Source organism: Schistocerca nitens, chromosome 8 (genome assembly GCF_023898315.1).
Source record: "Schistocerca nitens isolate TAMUIC-IGC-003100 chromosome 8, iqSchNite1.1, whole genome shotgun sequence".
Taxonomy (NCBI): domain Eukaryota; kingdom Metazoa; phylum Arthropoda; class Insecta; order Orthoptera; family Acrididae; genus Schistocerca; species Schistocerca nitens.
Window position 1 is genome coordinate 433,928,571 of NC_064621.1, and position 23,444 is coordinate 433,952,014.

At 43.0% G+C, this 23,444-nt stretch overlaps 1 non-coding gene across 1 annotated transcript; it reads right to left on the minus strand.

Moving 5' to 3' along the window:
• Window positions 1-2,067: 2,067 nt before the first annotated feature.
• Window positions 2,068-2,142, minus strand: Trnas-uga (transfer RNA serine (anticodon UGA)). Its single transcript has one exon. It is a non-coding gene; the product is annotated as a tRNA-Ser (tRNA).
• Window positions 2,143-23,444: the final 21,302 nt, after the last annotated feature.

Here is a 23,444-nt window from a genome sequence, read left to right on the forward strand (position 1 = left end):
ACGGAGTAGTCCAGGTAGCCTTGCTCAGGACCTTACCGCAGCCTCTGGAACAGTTGTCTCCAGACACACAGTCTACAGACGACTGAACGGACATGGTCTATTCGACCAGAGACCCGCAACGTGCATTCCATTGACCCCTGGTTACAGGAGAGCCTGTAAAGCCTGGTGTCAAGAACACAGTACATGGTCATTGGAACAGTGTTCCCAGGTTAAGTTCACGGACGAATCCAGGTATAGTCTGAACAGTGATTCTCGCCGGGTTTTCATCTGGCGTTAACCAGGAACCAGATAACAAACCCTTAATGTCCTTGAAAGGGACCTGTATGGAGGTCGTGGTTTGATGGTGTGGGGTGGGATTATGATTGGTGCACGTACACCCCTGCATGTCTTTGACAAAGGAGCTGTAACAGGTCAGGTGTATCGGGACGTCATTTTGCACCAGTATGTCCGCCTTTTCATGGGTGCAGTGGGTCCCACCTTCCTCCTGATTGATGATAACGCACGGCCCCACTGAGCTGCCATCGTGGCGGAGTACCTTGAAACAGGAGATATCAGGCGATTAGAGTGGCCTGCCTGTTCTCCAGACCTAAACCCCATGGAGCACGTCTGGGATGCTCCCGGTCGACGTATCGCTACACGTCTTCAAACCCCTACGACACTTCAGGAGTTCCGACAGGCACTGGTGCAAGAATGGGAGGCTATACCCCAGCAGCTGCTCGACCACGTGATCCAGAGTATGCCATCCCGTTGTGCGGCCAGTGTACGTGTGCATGCTGATCATATCCCATATTTATGTCGTGGTACATGCGCAGGAAACAGTGGCGTTTTGTAGCACATGTGTTTCGGGACGGTTTTCTCAACTTATCAGCAATACCGTGGACTTACAGATTTGCGTCGTGTGTGTTCCCTATGTGCCTAAACTATTAGCGCCAGTTTTGTGTAGTGCCAAGTTGTGTGGCACCACATTCTGCAATTATCCTTAATTTATGAGCATGAGTGTATAAAGGAGCCGCCGCGGCGTGTTTGATTTCAGTTCCGGCGAGATAGTGCGACGACGGCCTACTCACCTAAAGATGGCGGCCAGGTGGACAGCCGAAATATTTTGTCCGGCTGGAGACTTGATATGAATACAGTAAAGGACCTAACATTGTTTATCTCAACTACAAACGCAAAATATTTCGCATAACAGAGCCTGGAAAACCATATAATACACACACTGGCGTGACAAAAGTCATGAGGTAGCGACATGCACTTATACAGATGGCGATAGTATCGTATCACAAGGTATAGAAGAGCAGTGCATTGACGGAGCTGTCATTTTTCCTCAGGTGATTCATGTGAAACGATTTCCGACGTGATTATGGCCACACGACAGGAATTAAGAGCCATTGAACGCGGACTGGTAGTTGAAACTAGACGCATGGGACATTCCATTTCGAAATTCGTTAGGGAATCCAATATTCTGAGCTACACAGTCTCAAGAGTGTGCCGAGAATACCAAATTTCACGCATTACCTGTCACCATGGACAACGCAATGACTGACGGCCTTCGCTTAAAGACCGAGAGCAGTCGCGTTTACGTAGAGTTGTCACTGCTAACAGACAAACAACACTATGTGAAACAATCGCACAAATCAATGTGGGACTTGCGACGAACATATCCGTTAGGACAGTGTGGCGAAATTTGGCGTTAACGGGCTGTCGCAGCAGACGACCGATGCTAGTGCCTTTGCTGACAGCACGACATCGCCTGCAGCGTCTGTTCTGGACTCGTGATCATATCGGTGACCTTGTCAGATGAGTTCCGATTTCAGTTGGTAAGATGTGATGATAGGGTTCGAGTGTGACGCAGACCCCACGAAGTCACGGACCCATGTTGTCAACAAGGCATTGTGAAAGCTGGTGTGTCCTCCATAATGGTGTAGACGGTGTTTACATGGAATGGACTGGGTTCTCCAGATGTTGAGCTACTTGGAAACCCTCATTCATGGACCTCATGTTCTCAAACAACGACGCAGTTTTTGTGGAAGACAGTGCATCATGAAACTTCCTGGCAGATTAAAACTGTGCGCCCGACCGAGACTCGAACTCGGGACCTTTGCCTTTCACGGGCAAGTGCTCTACCAACTGAGCTACCGAAGCACGACTCACGCCCGGTACTCACAGCTTTACTTCTGCCAGTATCTCGTCTCCTACCTTCCAAATTTTACAGAAGTTCTCCTGCAAAGGCAAAGGTCCCGAGTTCGAGTCTCGGTCGGGCACACAGTTTTAATCTGCCAGGAAGTTTCATATCAGCGCACACTCCGCTGCAGAGTGAAAATCTCATTCTGGAAACAGTGCATCATGTTACCGAGCCACAATTTTTGACGATTGGTCTGAAGAACATTCTCGACAATTCGAGTGAATTGATTGGCCAATCAGATCGCCCGACATTAATCCCATCGAAAATTTATGGGACATAATCTAGAGGTCAGTTCGTGCACGAAATCCTGCACCGGCAACACTTCCGCAATTATGGTCGGCTACAGAGGCAACATGGCTCAGTATTTCTCCAGGGGACTTCTAACGACTCGTTGAGTCCATGGCACGTCTAGTTGCTGCACTAGGTCGGTAAAAGGAAGCCCGATACGATACTGGTAGGTACTCCATGACTTTTGTCGCCTGAATGTAATTATGCAACAGAAGTGTACGCAAGCATCCATCTCGCTATAACCCTGGATGATGTAGGTTAACCGTGCCAGTTTCTTTATCACATGGCATACCGTCTCGACTAAACATGTCGGCACGTCCATGCAGCAGCAAGCGGAAGAGCAGAGTGTGTCGCATTATCAACTGGCCACGCGGCCCTTGCTAACTCAGTATACCCACCGAGCAATACTACTGGCTGCCGCACTTCAGAGTTATGAGACTTGCTTAAGGGGCTCCGGAAAGGCTCAAAATCATGAAAAGTTCAATTTTTACTTTTTTGCGTTTTCTGAATCTGCAGACTATTACCTTTTAATAGATATATAATTTATTCAATTCCGAAGACTACAACTATTTTTAAATTTTTTTTGAAATGTGTTCTACATGGGCGTGACCCACTGTGGCGCTGTTAAACTGCTGTCAAATGGTGTTATTATTAACGTCCGTGTTCATCAGGTACATTTTAGTGATGTGAGATTAAAGTATGTGTTGTGGCTAACCTGTGATGGTTCAATATATATCGCTGGTGTGATTGTCGATTGTTTTATGTTTATTTACTCTGTCGTTATCTCGAAAATATTCGTAATTAATTCTGTTTCTTGAGTCTCTGTTTTGTTGAAGTATAATAATGAGTAAAAGTAAAGTTATTAGAAATCCTCTGAAGGCTTTTAAGAAAAGGAGAAATGTTGGAAAGCCAAAGGTATGTGTTATTACTGTAAACAATAAAGACGATGAAAATCCCCAACATAGCTTGTTTCCCAAAGAAGATGACAGTTGGTGTAAATATAACAAAGGATTGCTAACTGATGAAGTGTAGACTCATAAGCATAGTCTGCCTCATGCAATAATGGAGGTGATAAAACCTATTTTCAGAGACTTAGCAGCACCTGAACTGTTGAAAAAGTGTATTCACGGAAAAACTCAAAACCCCAATGAAAGTGTAAATAGTGTTATATGGTCGAGAATCCCCAAGACTGTATTTGTTGGGATAGAAACACTTCACTTTGGTGTGTATGATGCTGTTGCGACTTTCAATGATGGCAACATTGTAAGGTGCAAGGTATTTAGAAATATGGGAATGAAGATAGGTTCTAACATGGTACGAGCGATGCTTGCTTTAGACAAGGAACGCCTTCGGGCTGCAGACAGGGCTGTAAAGAATCTAGAAATACAAGCAAGAGTAAACAGGAGGAGGAACAAGAGGAAGCTGGAGGAGTTTGCAGAGGATGAAGATAATCCATCCTATGGACCTGGAATGCACTAAAAAGTTAATCCAATCTTTGCCGCTGGATTCCTTTTTCCAAAAAAACTGTATATTTTTGAATATATAAATAAAAACTTGCGAAAAAATGTTGTGAATTTTCATTAAAATTGAAAAAAAATCATCTTTAATAACTGAACTAAAATTTTGTAAAATCCCTATGTTAAGTTGTAGCCCATATTCCAATAAATAATCTGTAAAAAGTTCAACTTCCTACCTCAAATACTTTGTGAGGAAAGATGTAATTTATAAGCGTTATTTTAACATTGCAAGTATAGGGCGTTCCGGAGCCCCTTAAGACATGTCTGAAATTCCGAACCAAAGATAAATACATCTAGCAGATGGCTGTGTGACTAAGGTTCTTGAGACATAGCAGTGCTTATGAGTATGCGTATGAATGCAGTTCACGGAAGGTGTCAACAGCAGGAGACTTTCGCTCTTATCATAACCAATGTTTATTATTGATTTGGAATCTAGAGTTAACGTACGGAAATGGATTGTATTGTAATGCATGCAATTAGACTGACTATGTCACTTTCAACAGTTTAACAATTGCTGTAAATGTAAGGTGTCTTGTCTAGTTTATTACGAGGGTTGGAAGTTTAATAGTGGCAACTATTTTTTTACGGGTCTTACAAAATAGATACGTATTTCAAAGTTTCACTGACCTTCAAAATAGTCACCAGCATTGTGTATCACCCGTTGCCAGCGATGTGGAAGTCGTAGGATACTTTTAGCAGTGCCAGGTGTGTTGACAGTTCGAGCAGCGCGGTCTATTGCCCGACGAAATTGTAGCAGTTCTGAAGTGAATGCCGTTAAGTGTTTCCTTCAGTTTAGAAATCGAGTTGAACTCACGAGGGCTTAAGTCAGGGGAGTGCAGTAGGTGGTATAGCACTTAACAGCCCCATCAGTCAAACAAATCAGTAACAGCTTGCTCTGTACGTGCTTGAGCATCGTCCTGCAAAATGATGGTCAGGTCCTGCGGACCTTAAGGTCTTCCATGTCAAAGTGATGACGAGCTTAAAAAAATTTGACATTCGCCATCATAACCTTGCTCAGAGTGCTACCTCACGTGTCAACGAAGGTAGTACTTTGTTCAAAGTCGATAGACGCGTTCTTGGGGTGGGATAAACAGTTTATTTTCCAAGCGACAGTTTGCTGTTTTAGGGTCAACACATTCCTCTTAAATAACAAAAGAAAACTAGCACATATTGTGTCCTACAACGTGCCATTAATTATAAAGATGACTATTACTGCGGGCAGTAAGCTCTCTGCTTTTAATTCCGACGCTTGAGCGTTATGTGCTCGCTAAGAGATCGACTTTATTAACAGAATGTTTGTGCAACACATTGACAGCTACTCCGCTTGGAAATGGCCTGTAAGACCTAAATTGGCCAATCATGCAAGATATAATAAATTGAACATACTTGAATATCCGAGGTCGAAAACTTCAAAATGCCTTTTAACAAATATATGATTGCGATGACCCGTTTGGAGGAAATGATCAGTCTATTTATAGTTTTTCATTTAGTTTCGCCACAAGTGCAGGGCAAGTGGAAGGACACGGTCGTAATCAGCGCCTATTCATTGAGAAACTGAAAAACAAATATCGATATAGTTCCTTTTTAGGTCAACGCAGTCGACCAGTGAGTGGATTTCAAATGCAATTCTGGGAAGTTTATAAAATAAACACCTATGTACGCAAAATATTTTTATTTACCTGATATGCTTTACTGGTTTTATTAATTTTTCTTGTATCTTCAAATTATCTTGCGTCATTTTTAAGGTTTAAGCTTAAATCAAAATTTCTATCGTGACCTAGCGAGGAAAACGTAGATCTTCGTAATTGCGAATACATTTCAACCATAGTAACAAAATGATTTAAAGGTAGTAGGATTCGTCATGAATAGGAAGTTACGGCACAGAGTAAGTTAGTGTGAGCAGTTCAGTAATAGGATTAGTCTCATCAGAATTGACGGCAAACGGATGCCAACAACAGTAGTTCAGGTATACATGACGACGTCATTTGCATTAGGTACAGAGGAAGCACATGGGGATATTGAACATGTAATCCAGTATGTAAAACAAGATGAAAATTTAATAATAATGGGCGACTGCGACGCCGTATTAGAGGATAGAGTATAGGAGAGAATTAGGGGGAAAATGGCTTCCGTAGTCGAAATGAAAGAGTAGAAAAACTGATTTCTGCAATAAATGTCAGCTAATAATAGCGAACACAGAGTTCAAAATTCACAAGAGGGGAGGTATACTTGAAAAAGGCCTAGAGACGCCGACTGACACTGACAGGTGGATTACACTCTGAAATCAGTTACTGGCTTATAAGGCTTACCCAAGAGCAGATGTAGACTAAGAACACAATTAGGTAATGATGAGGAGTAGACTGAAGGATAAGTCAATCATCTGAAGAATCACTGTGGAAAGAAGTAGGATACTGAAGTACTGAGGAATGAGGAGATGTGTTTGAAGTTCTGTAAGGCTGTAAATACAGTGATAATCAGTGCGACAATAGGCAGTTCATTTGAAGAGGAATAGACATCTCTAACAAGAGCTTGATAGACAAAGTGAGGAAAATTACTCAGACTATATCTCGGGTAAGAGAAGAAATACTTCAGATGATCGGTGAAATAAGAAGTACAAATGTTCAGAAGATGAAATAAATGGGGAGAGCAGGTAAGCAGACGCGAAATGGTTCCAGAAAAAAATGAGAGTAAATCTAAAAAGGTATCTGACCAACTGAGATTGGGACTCATCTGATCAGGGCACGGTTTTCCAGTCGTTTAAGGTCCGAATGTAATGGTCACGAGCCCAGGAGTGACGCTACAGACGATTTCGTGCTGTTAGCGAAGGCACTGGCATCGGTCGTCTGCTACCATAGCCCATTAACGTCAGATTTCTCCACGCTGTCCTAAAAGATACGCTCCACATTTATTTTTGCTCTTATTTCAAGCAGCATTGCTTGTCTGTTGGCACTGACAACTCTACACAAACGTCGCTGTCCTCAGTGTTCAGCCACTGCTTGTCCGGGTGAGAGGTAATGCCTGATATGTGGTATCTTTGGAACACCCTTGACACTGTGGATATCAGAATTTAGAATTCCCTAACGATTACCAAAACTGAATGTCCCATGTGTCTACTGCCAAGTACCATTCCGCATTCCAAGTCTGTTAATTCACAATGTGCTGCCATAATCACATCGGAAACCTTTACATGTGAAGCATGTGAGTAAAAAAGGCAGCTCCACTTTTCTTTATTTCTTTATAGTAATATCATTCCCCGGCCCCATATGGGCAGGGGAGGGCTGACAGCGGCGCAGTCCACCACTCTTCAGCCAATTGGCTTTACAAAAATAAAAAGGGGGGATAAAAAGGGCGACATAAAAAGTGGAGATGATGGGAGTTAAAATATACAGTAAGATGGGGACATGCACTGGGGGACAGTTACAAAGTCGACATAAAGTTAAAAAGACACAGCTGGCAAATCGAAGTGCACTTAAAAAAACACTGGCGGCAAACACAAGTTAAAAGTCGGCCACTGGATAAAAATCACACAGAGCGAGATACTTAAAAAACCACTGGAAACGACAGGGCACTCACGAAGAATAAAAAAACCGCTGTTAGGGACCTGCCGAAGGGCTGGAGGCTGGAGAAGAGTGAAAAAGAGGGGAGGAAGGTGCAGTGGGAGGGTGGGAGGAAGAGGAAGAACAGGGGGCAGGAGACGCACGAAGGGGCAGGAGATGGGCAGGGTGGGAGATGAGGAGGGAAAACAAGGCAGGAGGGAGTGCAGAGGCAGGGTGGGAGATGAAGAGGGAAGACAAGGCAGGAGGGAGTGTAGAGCTGCTGAAGGGGAGCACAGGAGATGGAGGGGGTGTAGGAGGGGGAAAGCCACTCGGGAGGGGGAGGAGAGGAAGCCCTGAGGAGGAGGCAGGAGGAAGGTGAGGTTAGAGTTGGTAGGAGGGGTAGATGTCAGGGCGAAGCTCATCATCCAGAAGGGGTAGGTGCTAGAAGTTGCGTTGGGAAAAGAGGTGGAGGATGTGGAGATGGAGAGAGGGCGGGAGACAATGGTAAAGTTGTGGCAATGGGCTGGGGGTGGAGAGGAAGGGGAACACCAGGCGGTGGGGGGTATCAAGTTGGCGGACAATATACAGGTTGTGGACATGTTCAAGGAAAAATAACAGATTGGGTTGTTTTGGAGAAGGAGACCAGACAGTGAGGTCATCGGATTAGGAAAGGATGGGGAAGGAAGTCGGCCGTGCCCTTTCAGAGGAACCATCCCGGCATTTGCCTGGAGCGATTTAGGGAAATCACGGAAAATCTAAATCAGGATGGCCGGACGCGGGATTGAGCCGTCGTCCTCCCGAATGCGAATCCAGTGTCTAACCACTGCGCCACTTCGCTCGGTGTTCAAGGAAAAGGAGAAGGTGAGGGAAGGGGATGAGGTCGTAGAGGATGCGTGTGTGGGATGGAAGGTGGGTATGGAAGGCAAGGCGGAGTGCATGGCGTTCTAGGATTTGGAGGAGTTTATAGATTTCATATTTCTTGATTCCAGAAAGCAATTGACTCACTACGACCCCTACACTTATTATCAAAAGCACTATGGTACGGAGCATCAAGTGTAATTTGTGACTGTGTTGGAGGTTTCTTGCTAGAGAAAACGCAGCATGTTATCTTGAATGCAGAGTCATTGACAGATGTAGACGAAACTTCGGGTGCACCTCAGGGAAGTGTGGTGGGCCTTTGCTGTTGTTCATGTTGTATATCAATGATGTTGCGGACGCTATTAATACTAACCCGACACTGGTTTCGCAGATGACGCAATCTACAACGAAATACACTGAGTAAAGCAGTCAACCTCGATGAGATTTAAAATCGGTGCAATGAATGACAACTTACTTTAAATATTGAAACATATAAAATTGTGTACTCCACAAAAGCATAGCACCCTACGAATATAATAACAGTGAGTCACAATTTGAATCGGTTAACTCATAAAAATACCTGGATGCAACACTTTGTACGACTATGAAATGGAATGATCAAATAGGCTCAGTTATGGGGAAAACAGGCAGCAAACAGGTTTATTGGTAGAATACTAGGGAAATGCGATGAGTCTACAAAGAAGATAGTTTATGCATCATTCGTGTGACTCATCCTAGCATACTGCTCACGTGTGGGGGACCCATACCAAATAGGATTGGCAGGGGATATTGAATATATATAAAAAGGGCAGCACGAATCGTCTTAGGTTTTTTTGATCTGCAGGAGAGTGTGACTGAGATGTTGAAACAAGTGAACTAATAGCCTCTTGAAGACAGACGGAAAGTAACCCAAAAATGTCTACTAATGAAGATTCAAGGACTGGCCATAAACGATGGCTCCAGGAATATACTACAGCTCTCCACTTATCAGTCCCGTAAGGTTCGTGAGGATAGGATTCGACTAATTACAGCGCGTGCAGAGGCATTTTAACGAAAGTTTTTCCCGCGCTCTATACGTGAATGGAACGGAAAAAGCCCTAATAACAGATGCAATGGCACGTACCCTCTGCCATGCACATCACTGTGGCTCTCAGAGCATAAACGTAGGTGGATATGTGCATTGAGCTGACAAAAGTCGTGGGATAGCGATATGCACATATAGAGATAGCGGCAGTATAGCGCACACAAGGTATAAAAGGGCAATGCGTTGGCGGAGCTGCCATCTATACTCAGTTGATTCACGTGAAGACGCTCCCGACGTGATTATCACCGCACCACTGCAATTAACAGACACTGAACGCGGGATCGTAGTTGGAATTAGCCGCATGGCACATTCCATTTCGGAAATCGTAAGGGAATTCAACATTCCGAGCTTCACAGTATGAAGGGTGTGCTGAGAATCAGCACGGACAAAGCAGTTGGCAACGGCCTTTAATGAGAGCTGCTTCGTGAAAAGCCTGGTTGAATCCGCAGGACAGAACAGGTAGTTGGAATTGTGGAAAGGGGCCAAAAATGAGCGGCTGTTACACTCGAACACATATAGCTTTATTTTGTTGCCCAAACATCGCAGCGCAAATTTCCGACCTTAACTATCGACTGAATATGTCACACAATCTTATGGTTAAAGGGCACAACCTCTTTAATTTTTAAAACGGCTGAAGGCCCATCATTTAAAAACACAACTACAATAACTTTTTAAAGGTAGAAGGCCCAAAGCTTAATCTTTAAATAATTTTTAAAAAAAGGAAGCTGAAGGCCTAAACAATCTAAGACTTAACAAGTAAGGAATTTTAATTTTAATTTTAAGACGGCTGAAAGCTCATTGAAAAAACACAACTACACTGAATTTTCAAAAGGCAGAAGGCCCAAAGCTTTATAAAAAAAATATTTTAAATGAGGCTGAAGGCCCAAACAATGAAAGACTTGACAAGTAAGGAACTTTCAGTTTTAAAATGGCTGAAGGCCCATTATTTAGAACCCAACTAAAAGCATACAAATTCGAACCATCGGTTATGAGCCATTAAAATCACAATCAAACACCAATAAGAAAAGGCAGTACAACCAGAGGCGCTCAGGAGTTCCTGGGTGTCGGTCTGCACTTGAAATATTGACGTTCGCTTAGGGGAGACAGGTAGTCGGTGCAACTATATACGATCCGCCGGCAACCCAACCAAGAGACAGTAAACGGGCCACCGACAAGACGACTTGCTTTCCACCCGACCAGTTCACAGGTAACTCCAAAGCCAAACCGTAAAAGGGGTAGCCGCCCCCAGCCAAGGATGCATAAGCTGTCAAAACTACACACACGTGTTGGACAGCAACAACCTGGTGAAAAAAGGACACTGCCTGTATTTTACGTCACCGGCCAGGGCAGGTAACCGGAACGCTAATGGCCACAAGGCAGAAAATTCCGCTGGTGCACTTGGACTTCAAATAAAAAAATACAGTTAAACTCCACCGGATGGTGGTCAAACTTTCGCCATCTTGAACACTATCTGTTGCCCACGGGAATACCCCCAACAGCCAACCACGAAAACCAACGGCACAATGTGAACAGACTGGCTTTGGTAATTAAATCACCACTCAACCTTGATGTCTGAGTTAGTGAGCCACGAACCTCGTAGCAATCGGAACAGCTCCCACACACTCCGACACTGCGTAGAGACCACCAGCAGACCTGGCCCACTGCGCCGCGCGCAGATTTCCTGGCTGAGCCACACCAACCGAAAGACTGCCACACATCACCACGGAGACAGCAGGCAGCGACTGTGCTACAACAAGGATGAATCACGAGTCGGCACACGCAGGCAACCCATAAGCGATCGCCGGCCAACATACACAGCGTCCGACAAGACGACCGACCGACGACCAACCAAGGTGGTCCACACTCAAGTGATATGTATCAGCAACTGTCGGGCGAGTCATGGCTGTCTGGACCTCACTGCAGCCATGCCCTGACTGAAGTTCAGTCGTGTCCTAAGTCAAACACTGCCAGGTCCGAACTGCACTGCTAGCGCCTCCCAACTGGCAGATCCGAACTAACTCCGAACGCAAGACAGCTGGGAAGTAGTAGCAGTTAGCGAAGATAATACGCCAGGACTTATATCGATAAGCGCCGCTGCTGCCGCTCACGGGCAGGCAAGGCGGCAACTCAGTTGCACCAGTAATTGAAATTAACATAACGAGTTGGTAGTAGAGTAAAACAGGATGTCGAATGAGATATGGCACGAACAGGAGCCACGCATGGCTCACGCCGTTTGCTTAGAGTTTTCAGTGCTAAGGGACAAGAACACTGGGTGAAATAATCGCAGAAATCAATGGGACGCATGACGAACGTATCTATTAGGACGGTGCAGCGAAATTAGGCGTGCCTTTACGCGATACCGCCTGCAGCACCTCTCCTGAGCTCGTGACCATATAGGTTGGACACTAGACTACTGGAAAATAGTGTCATATGTCCTGCTTGCAGTTGATAACACCTGATAGTAGGGTTCGAGTGTGGCGCAGACCCCTCGGAGCCATGGACGCAAGTTGTCAACAAGACACCACAAAAAAATGGTTCAAATGGCTCTGAGCACTATGGGACTTAACATATGAGGTCATCAGTCCCCTAGAACTTAGAACTACTTAAACCTGACTAACCTAAGGACATCACACACATCCATGCCTGAGGCAGGATTCGAACCTGCGACCGTAGCGGTCGCGCGGTTCCAGACTGAAGCGCCTAGAACCGCTCGGCCACACCGGCCGGCAAGGACACCACACATGCTGCTGGTGGTTCCATGATGGTGTGATCTGTTTTTACACGAAATGGACTGGGTCCTCAGGCCAAACTGAACCAATTGCCGACTGGGGATGTTGATGTTGGGATACTTGGAGACCATTTGCAACATATGCCTAAACAACGATTTCATGTCACTAGTCCACAGTTGTTGGGTTATGTGGTTTGTGGGAACAGACCAAACAGCGGGGTCATCGGTCTCATCGTTTTAGGGAAGAACCCGAAAATGTCTACAAATGAAGATTCAAGAACTGACCATAAATGGCCAGGAATATACTACAGCTCCCCACATATCAGTCCCATAAGGTTCGTGAGGATAGGATTCGACTAATTACAGCGTGTGCACAGGCATTTTAACGATCATTTTTCGCGCGCTCTATACGTGAATGGAACGGAAAAAAGGTTCAAAAATGGTTCAAATGGCTCTGAGCACTATGGTACTTCTGCGGTCATCAGTCCCCTAGAACTTAGAACTACTTAAACCTGACTAACCTAAGGACATCACACACATCCATGCCCGAGGCATAAGGAACCATCCCGGCATTTGCCTGGAGCAATTTAGGGAAATCACGGAAAACCTAAATCAGAATGGCCAGACGCGGGATTGAACCGTCGTCCTCTCAAATGCGAGTCCAGTGTGCTAACCATTCCGCCACCTAGATAGGTCAGTTGTTCGCGATGGGCTTGAAGAACATTCTGGACAGTTAGAGTGAATGATCTGTCTACACATATCACTCGACATGAATCCCATCGAACATTTATGGGACGTAATCAACTGATCAGTCCCTCCATAAAATCCTGCACCGGCAACACTTTCGTAATTATGGACCGTCATAGAGGCAACACGGCTCAATATTTTTTCAGGGGACTTGCTACGACTTGTTGAGTCCATGCCACGTCGACGCTGCGCTATGCTGGGCATAGGAGGCCAGACACGAAATTATGAGGTATCCTGAGACTTTTGTCACCTCAGTGTATATTTTTTGTTTATACAGCTGTCCCACTCAAGTGTGTGTGTGTCTCTGGTGCGTGCAGGTGTCGCGAGCGGAGGTGAAGCAGTCCGGCGACCAGGCAGCCGCACGCAAGTGCGTGTCGCAGCGCCTGCAATGCCAGCCAGGGCGGCGGTGTGTGCTTCACCCGCGCCGGCACCGCCGCGACCGGCCGGCGGTGCGCCGGGCAACTCGATCCCAGAATGGAGGCAGCGGGCTGGGAAACGCGGCCCGCGTAACAGAACCGCCCGCTGCCGCCCCGTCTCGCTGCCTTTGTGTCCCGGCAGGCAGCTTTACATAACGAGCTGAGGTCGCTCACCCCGGCCACGGGGGACGGGCGGCCCCCTGCTCTGCCTGCACTCGCAGGTGCCGCCGCCAGCAGCAACGACCAGGTACCTGTTGTGTGCGCGATTCAGGGCGGTGGGAACGCCTGAGGGATTGACTGCCAAGTACAGCTCTACCAGTTCCGAGTCAGCCGGTACAATATCGTGGGTACGAATGGCCCAGTTCTTAAAAATATCAGACTGACTCTCGTATGGACGACGTACTAATAAGCGTCCTTGGAGTAGAGAAACAGCTGAAAGATTTGAAAGCAAAACAATACCGCATCCGGAGAAGACGGTATAATTGCAGAACTACTCAAATCACCTGGCCCTATCACTATGAAAAAGATCACTCAACTAATAGGACGTATCTGAGAAACTGATAAAATACCTCAGGACTGGGAAACTACCTTAATTCATCCATTGCACGAAAAAGGTAATAGAACCGATGTTAGTAATTACCGAGGATCCTGTCTTCTCCCGCTCACATACAAAATTCTCCCGCATTGTTTACTTGATCGAGCCCAAGAACAGTTAGAAACTAAAATTGGTGAATACCAAGCAGGCTTTAGACGAAACAGATCCAGTCTGAAACAAGTTCTTAATTTAAAACTAATCTTTAGGCACCGAAGGACCTCTGGAAACAATATTGTATGAACATTCGTGGATTTTAAAAAGGTCTACGACTCAGTTCATCCTGAACATCTTTCCCAAATTTTAAAGGAACAAAGGTTAGATAATAAAACTCTAACACAGATTAAGGAAAAGTTAACTGACACTAACTTTAAAGTTAAATTCATGGCAGAAATTTCTGAACCATTTCATATAAAGGCTGGTGTTAGACAGGGAGATGGACTCTCCCCATTACTGTTTAACTGTGGTTTGGAAAAGGTGATCACAGAACGGCGAGAGCAAAAGTCGAGTCAAAAATATAGATCAATCAATCAAGTTAGGTAGAAGTAATATTAGAGCAGATTCCATCGCCATTGCAGATTATCTGGAAGTTTTAACTAGGGATATTACCACAGCTCAAGAAGAAATAGAAATTCTTAAAGAAGTTGCAGAAAAAGTAGGACTACAAATGTCATTCGAAAAAACTGAATATATGACGTGCAACGAACAAGGACCGAAGTTTTTGAACACAAAATGTGAAAAAATAAAAACTGTTTCTCAGTTTAAATACTTGGTGGAAATTATACAAGAAAACGGTCTGGAGAAAGCTGCAAACGAAGATCGCTGTCAAAAAATGGTAACTGCATTCATATTAACAGAAAATATTTATGATAAAAAATCACTTTCTAAATTCAGTAAATCTAGGCATTACAGCACCGTAATCAAACCTGAATGTCCTTATGGGGCAGAAACTTTAATCTTAAATAGAAAGAGGGATATTGAAGAATTTCAAAAGAAAGAAAGAAAGATTATTACGAAAGTATTAGATGCCAAAATTACTAAAGGAGGAAATTATAGGTTGAGAAATATTAAGAAAATAGACGAATAGACAGACATACACGGTGATTTGAGAAAACGAGTACTTAAATTTGGAAATTGGAAATTTGTGATAAGTTCCTACGGGACCAAACTGCTCAGGTCATCGGTCCCTAGGATTACACACTACTTAATCTAACTTAAACTAACTTACGTTAAGGACGCTACCCCGCTCGGCTACTTATATTTTATGGACACATTAAAAGAGACACCCACTAGGTTGACAAACAAATAGTAGAATTCTACGAAAACAGAAATAAGGCAAAAAATGACCCAATTAAATGGATTGCTGCGATTAAGGAGGATTTTAAAGTAGTCGCTATAACTTAGGCAGATGTTACAGACTGAAAAACATTCAGAGAAATGAAACAAATTTGGGCACAAAGAAAGGCCAACTATCAAAAGTGACACTTGTGGATTGTATCTTGCGTGGTCCTATTGGGCCCAAACATGAATAATAATAATAGTAAACCACCACGTCCGGATGGAATCCCTGTTCGGTTTTACAAAGAGTACTCTACGGCACTGGACCCTTGTCCAGCTTGCATTTATCGCGAATCTCTCGCCCAGCACTAAATTCCAGGCAACTGGAAAAAGTGCAGGTGACTCCTGTACATAACAAGAGTAATTGAACGGACCCATAAAGTTACAGACCAATATCCTAACTCCCATTTGCTACAGAATCCTTGAACATTTTCTCAGTCTGAAATACTAAACTTTCTTGAGACTGAGAAGCCTGCCGAACGATTCTGCTGCCGCAACATACACTGCGCGTAAGTCTCGCGAAGATAAACTAGAAGAAATTAGGGCAGTCGTTTTTCCTCGCTCTATGTGCGAGAGGAACAGGGGAAGGAATGACTAGTAGTCACCCTACCGTGGCTTGAGGAGTATCTACTTAGGTGTAGATGTAGACATGTTGATAATGATAATTATGTGTTTAATGGCACTAAACTACTGGATCATCAGTCCCTCTCGATATGTATTGTATTCATATTTATGAATGATATCAACATTTTCGAGAAAAGGTTATCGGTATTTTGATATATCGATATTTTTTGCCGCTTCCTGTGCGAGAGAAGGGTCGTGATTGTAACGCTCACGATATGTATTCTGCACATGAAATATTGTATTTACCATAAACATTTCAGACAGCAAATACTAGTGCAGTAATTTGTGTGACTTTTATGACGAGTCTACGGTACTTTTACAGTGCATCTACCTTTTTCTTGATCCACGCACTCAGTGGGTAAGGAGAGCCCGCATTCTGTCTCGTAGTTGGGAGCACGGATTGGTAATTCCCACCATTCTCATACAGGTTCAAAATGGTTCAAATGGCTCTGAGCACTATGGGACTTAACATCTATGGTCAGCAGTCCCCTAGAACTTAGAACTACTTAAACCTAACTAACCTAAGGACATCACACAACACTCTCATACAGGGATGTAACCAAACGCGTTAGTTTTGCACCTCGTACATTTCATTTGAAATTGCACAAATAACATACGGAAGTAACGAACACTTATCAATATGCTATATAGATACATTCATGTTCAAATGTAGTGCTCATATTGCTTTGTTATACTGAATATGAAATTAAGCTCATTGTAAGACATTTACTGTTAGACTGCAAACATTGAATAGGCAGGGCAAGAAATCTATCGGTGAGGACTATAGTGATCATGAGTCAAGAAAAGACAGACAATAAAAAAATCACTTTCGAACTTCTATTTTTGCTGTCGATCGATATATCAATAACTTCGGCTTCTACAGTATATATATATATATATATATATATATATATATATATATATATATATATATATATATATATATATATAGTTAAAAACGTATGTCGGTGCTCTGATATATCGATATTCTATGTCCATTTCTAATCGTGGGGTTATGGCCAAGATACAACAAGACACGTGCGAACCGCAAGTGCTACACTCTAGTGGACAACCTTGGAACAGTCTTGAAGGAGTAAATGGTCAGGCATAAAGCAGTGTGATATTGTAAAGATGACTGATTATAAGAATGCGTATTGTCTTTTCTTTCGGACGTGTCCGAGAGAACAGAGACCACGCGGAATCAGCAGCTGTTATACATTATATGTAAATTGCGGGTGGAGGGGGGAGAAAGGAAAGAATACGGGTTACTGTTGTCAGTTGCATCGAGGCGTTATGCAGAATCAGCGGCGACGACCGAAAATGCGTACCACACCAGAATTCGAACCCGGCTACTCCTGCTTACTACGCAGGTGGGTTAACCTCTGCGCCATCCGGTACACAGTGTTTATCGCAAATGCACGGACTATCTCGGTTTGGCTCACGGCCGACCCACACTCCCACCGAGAGCCACCTACCCGCACTCCCTGTCCGTTTCCTCCATGCTCGTTCCTCTGAGATTCCCGCAGGAAATTGGACGTACTCGTGCATCCGAACTGAAGAAGGTGGATTCATGGCCCATCTAGGCGAATCAATTATATGAATGCGTGGTGTCTGTTGTTTCGGACTGCCTAGTAAGCAGGAGATCCCGGGTTCGAATCCCAGTCGCTCGTCTCCACTGATTCCACGAAATATCCCGATGCAGCTGACATCAGTAATCCCTTCCCTTTCCTTTCCTTTCTCCCCTTCCCCCCTCTCCACCTTCAATTTACAAATAAAGATGATTGAAATTAGAGCCTCAGGCTGTAGAAAGGCTAATAGTAATTGTTCTTTCGTTGATTGTAACTTCGCTTATAGAAACTCTACTCCTGAAACGAAGTTCTACTTCTTTGCAGATGAAAAGCAACACGCGGCTAAACTGAAACCTTGGATCACGACACTGAAGAGGAATACAGCTGATGGTAAGCAATAAAAAAATTTGGAAATTTGTGTTATGGTCTTATGGTACCAAACTGCTGAGGTCATCGGTCCCTAAGGTTACACACTGCTTAATGTAACCTGAACTAACTTACGCTAAGGACAACACACACAGCCATGCCCGAGGGAGGCCTCGAAACTCCGACGGGAGGAGCCGCGCGAACCGTGACACTCATAGTGCTTAGAGCCATTTTTTAACCATGACAAGACGCCAGCTACCCCACGTGGTGGTAAGCAATAATTCCTGCAAAATATTCTTGTAGTTTTTGTAGTTTGTAGTCGCCATTTCCGTAATGGTGTGCGAACAAGAGAACCTGCTACCCCAGGATATGTACCGAAATTGCATAGAACTGTATCTTATCTTGGCTGGAGAGTGTAACAGATGATGAACAGGAATGAAGATTCTGCAGGGAATTACAACAATGTACTTTTTTCTTAATCGAAAACATCCCAAAGTGCCTCGTCGTAGTACAGTAATTTAAAAATGCTCTTTTGTAGTTTAAAAGGTAACCATGAGGCTGATGTTCAAACAAATTTGCAGTTGCAATGGATAGATAAGCAGTGTAGCATAGAGTGTTGTGTAAACGCCTTTTGCGGTACTCAACCTGAGTCAACAAATCCTAACACATTTTAAGGTTAAATGTCTATAAAAAATAATGAAGGAAACGTCACCTCCGCAGCTGGTGCAAAATTAAAAGTGTTTCGTATTTTCCTTTCGTTGTTACCTTGTGTTCACCCAAACTGCATATTAAGGAAAGAGAATATGCTTATCATTTTAATGAAAATGAAATAAGGAATTAGTTTTGCTGCTCTTGCTGTGTGTCTTAACTGTCATAGGACAACGATACCGGCTAGTTTCAAATTTATTGTTTCCCGTTTGTGTGAAAAAACTGAGTGGATATTTTGGCTTCAAAAATCTACGACGTGCAATATCAATATCATCCAATGTCAATATTTTACCATCCTGTACGTATTATAATTATGATATTATGAAGTTATACTTACAATAAAAATAAACCTTGATAATGAAAGTCTAAGATTTTAATTTTTTGCTAACATATAGTTACGCCTGAATCCGTAAACGAATTTCTGTTAGCGATAACGCTTCCTTTACAGGGTGTGTAGTGAAACTGACATTGAGATCATTGATTACATTACTGCTCGGTCTGCTGCACTCTTCTGAACTCTGCATGCATGAGATGGTATCTACCTGCCCTGCAGGTCGTAGGTTCAACACAAATTCCTAAAACACTCACAGAGCGTCCTGTGCAACTGCGGTGGAAGATAAATCAGAACCAGCCTCACGCATGTCAGAATATGCTTGGGCAAAGTACACTGAATTCGGACGACATCTGACCTGTAGCGCCACCGGCTGTGCGCCGAGGAAGCACTGTGTTTCGGTGTTTCCAAAGCTATGGCCTTCATTTGCTTAATTCACTATCGAAACTCTTTGTACACTTCGTGACTTCTTTTATTTTATTTTCGTACACATCAAACAGCCATCTGTAGACAAGTTAGAACACAAACTCCACTGACAAAATTTCGAAGTTTGTTCAGAGATATTTTGTGAGTTTTTGGTGCATGAATCCATGGTCTCCTGCGCCTCGTTACAGAGCAATAAAGTAGCTATTATTTGTATTCGGTTTGTTACTCCAATTACCTTTGTTTATGAAAAAACTGCTACACAGCAATGAAAATATCTGTAACATGAAATCACTGAAAGGTGAAAGGCTTGATACACACCATCTGTAGGGATGGAATGATTTACAACTTTCCGAAAATAATGAAGTGCCGTACAACAGCACGTCTTATTAATAACGTGATAAGCATTCTATATTTTCATTTTTCGTGGCTTAAAATAGAAGCTCAATAAGGAAACTAAATAATGGCGTGCCACAGGACTCAGTTCTCGCGCCTTTGCTCTTAAGTCTTTATATTTATGACCTTGCAAAAATATTCGCAAGGAAGTTCTACTATGCAGTAGAACTGAACAGCAAGCAGTACGGAATGCAGGCTTGAGGGTGTATTCTTAGGGAAGGTGTGTGGAAGAATTAGATGTGTTGAAACTCTTCTGCAAACGTGCAGTGCCTCTGTAAAAGAAATAAAGTCAGACGTTAGTGCGACCAAGGCTAGAGCACTGCTCCACGGTTTGGAGTCCTTATTATGCAGTCACAGTGGCCGACATCAGAGACAGGCAGCAAAGGTGTTAATAGGTTTGCGTTCTCCATGCAAAAGCGTAAGAAAAGCTGCTTGGCGAATTTTAATGGGAATCTTTGCAAGAGAGGCGGTATTATTCTCCAGATAAACCACTGTGTAAATTTGGAGAAGCGGTACTCACGGGAGAGTGTAGGACAGGTTTTCTGCCAACACTGTGTATATCGCAAACTGATGGTGAGAAAATGGTAAGAGTGTTAGGGTGCATAGAGAGGTATGCTTCCTTTGCTCAGTTTACGGATGGGAAATAACATACAATCGTTCAAAGTAACCAACGTCAAATGCTGTTCAGTGGCTTGCAGAAGCCACGATCGTCTCATGTTCCTAAGTATCCAGGCAGAGGCAAATTAAGTCCACTGATATGGGCGTCATAACAGCAAATAACACTCCTCCTCTGTCTCTATCTAGTCTCACATCACATGCTTCATTTACATCTACATTAAGATCTACATCTCCGCTGCGCAAGCCACCTTTCGGTGAGTGGCATTTCTAAGTTCAACTTTTTTTTAAAACATATGTGCAATTCTCTCTCCGTGGCACGAGTGAGGATACACAAAGACAAGCTTGTTTCCAGAATTTTTGTTTGGACGTTTAATAATAATGTCGTCCATGTTTGCTATAGACAACGGTCTCAGATAATTACGCACGCATAACGGTATCTTATTTTTGACGTGTTCTGCGACACTTCATTACTTGATAATTGATCGAATACCAAAATTGAAATTGTGTATACAGTGGATGTCGTTCCGGAGAATCATCAGGCTCCTTTTCTCTGGCGTTTCAGCAGATGTACGAGGTCTGTTCAAAAAGTTTCGGGAATTTTCATCTCTTGGAAGTCATTTTATATATTCGTCTACGTTAATGTAATCTCCTTGAAAGAAGTCTCTATTAGGTATTATACACTTAACGCCAGCGCTTAGCCCAATCCCCGAAATACTTCTGTAATTCGATTTTTCGGACAGCACGTAGCTCTTTCAGCCATGCACTTTTTACCACAGCTAAGCTTATAAAACGATGGCCCTTTAAGGTTCTCTTTACTTTTGGGAGCAGGTAAAAAGTCACACGCGGTTATATCTTGAAATTGTGGAGGCTGGGCCATTATTACAGTGTGTTTATTTGCCAATAAATCATGAACAAGCATTGAAGTGTGAGCAGATGGATATCGTGGTGCAAAAGCCATGAATTTTTTCGCCGCAAATCCGATGGTTTTTTTCCTTTCCAGATTGCTTCCCGTAAACGGTAGTAAACTTGTAAGTAGTACTCCCTGTTGATCGTTTTACCTTTTGGCAAGATTTCATGATGCAGTACACTTTTAAAATCGGAGGAAACAATGAGGAGAATCTTCACATTCGACCTCACTTGCCGATTTTCGGTCTTGGCGATCCAGAATGCCTCCTCAGGGACGATTGAGCCTTAGTTTCGACACCATAACTATACAGCCATGATTCGTCACCCGTTTTGACACGTTTCAGTAGCTCTGCATCGTTGTAGGTGGCTCCTGACAAACTTCGTCTAACTGAAAATTTAATCACCTTTATTTCAGGTTTAGCTCTAAAATACCTAATTTTATCTTAAATTGCAACGCAGTGTAATTCGAGTGAGAAGTTCAGAATATATTCCGGTAGTTGTTTTGTCACTACTTTGTGAGTAAAGTGGAACCATGTATTGATCAGTAACTCTAACTAAGATCATCAATCTTAAATGCGAATGTGCGTGAGATTATAACGTCTCGTCTTGACAATATTTTTCAATATAGCAACTTTTCTTTATGTTCAACCCACGTGGGGTGTACTTTGTGAGACCAGTACCACGTGCTTATACAATTGTTTGACCCATCAGGTTAATAATAAGACGATAGTAACCAGTTCGAGGTTTTTCTTTAGTAAATTGCGTTTCGATGTAATTTATTTTAGTTATCAAAATTATTGTGGAGTTACACTCTTTGTGTAAACCAAGTTGACCACGTGAAGCATGTGGTGTAAGCATCAAAGTAGCCCTCAGCTATTCTTTTCGGGAAGATTTCACAGAGAGTTAGTATGAATTTAGTATACCAGTGTGTGGTAATTTCATGACGGACAGGATTGCGCTACGAACGTAACTTCTTTGGGTGAAAATTGAATCGGTTGGTTGTGGTTAATTTCCTCTTGCATATGTTTCAACGTTCTTTGTGTGTTGTTTTATGAATGCAGTGTTGTATGCAGTCTCCCAATCTTGGCTCCATATTTGATGTCTTCCGTAAGATTACAAACTCACATTTTCACAATCCTAAATAAGGCACCAGTTTAGTTATGAATCAAGTTTAATATGCTGAAATTTCAATGATCAATGTTAAAATAAATTTCCAAATATAAACTGATTTATTTCTTTTTATTTAAATTCTCTTTCTTATATATATATATATATATATATATATATATATATATATATATATATATATATATATATATATATATATATATCACCGGTTGTCGTATGATTATTAAAAGATTATAATTAATGTTAGTCTGGTTGGGAATTTGGTAAGCTAGACTGGATACCTGGTGAAACAGTTGCGCAGTAATGCAAGGTTAGCTTCCCCAGACAGCTCACAGCTTTTAACCCACTTTTATGGTCTTGAATATCAGCACCACTTACACCTCAAATTAATGCAACAACGTTACACATGGCGACCCTGTTCTGTGATTCCGCTGGACTCTGGAATCTCTGAAACATTAGATTCCGAGCGTTGTATAATCTTAATTTTTTTTCCCTGCAGCGCTCAAACAACTTCTGCGTTGTTTCTGAGCAGACTTTCAAATGATTCACAGCGTTGTTGAGCAGCGTTGTGTTGTTTGTCTTGTTGTTTTGTGTTCTATATTTGTGTGTTTTATATGTGTGTGTGTTTTTCTTTCTCGCTTGTAAATTGCACTGTTTCGATCAAAGATAAAAATTTGTTTTGCGTGTGAAAAAGTGCGTAGTAACTGTCGTAATTGTTGGGGGATACATTTATTGTGATTAGTGTGTTGCGTACCGGGTATAAATTGAACGAATGCAGACACGTAACCAAGCTAAAAGTAGGCGGTCCAACAGCTTAAGCAACATGGATCAAGGGGATAATTTGATTTCGAATATTAACGCGTCAGACGGTTCCGCAAATGCATTGGGGAATACTTCAGAGTAAATGCAAAACAGGACGAACGGGCTCACATCAGAGCCAGAAATTAATTTGTCTCCGACTAACCAAATTGATTTGGCAGAACGCATGAAAGACTTATTGCAACAAAAGAAAGAAAACGCAGAGAAATCTGAAAAATCGATCCGGGAGCTAGGCGTACAAATAGACGAAAAACTAATCCAGCAGACAAAT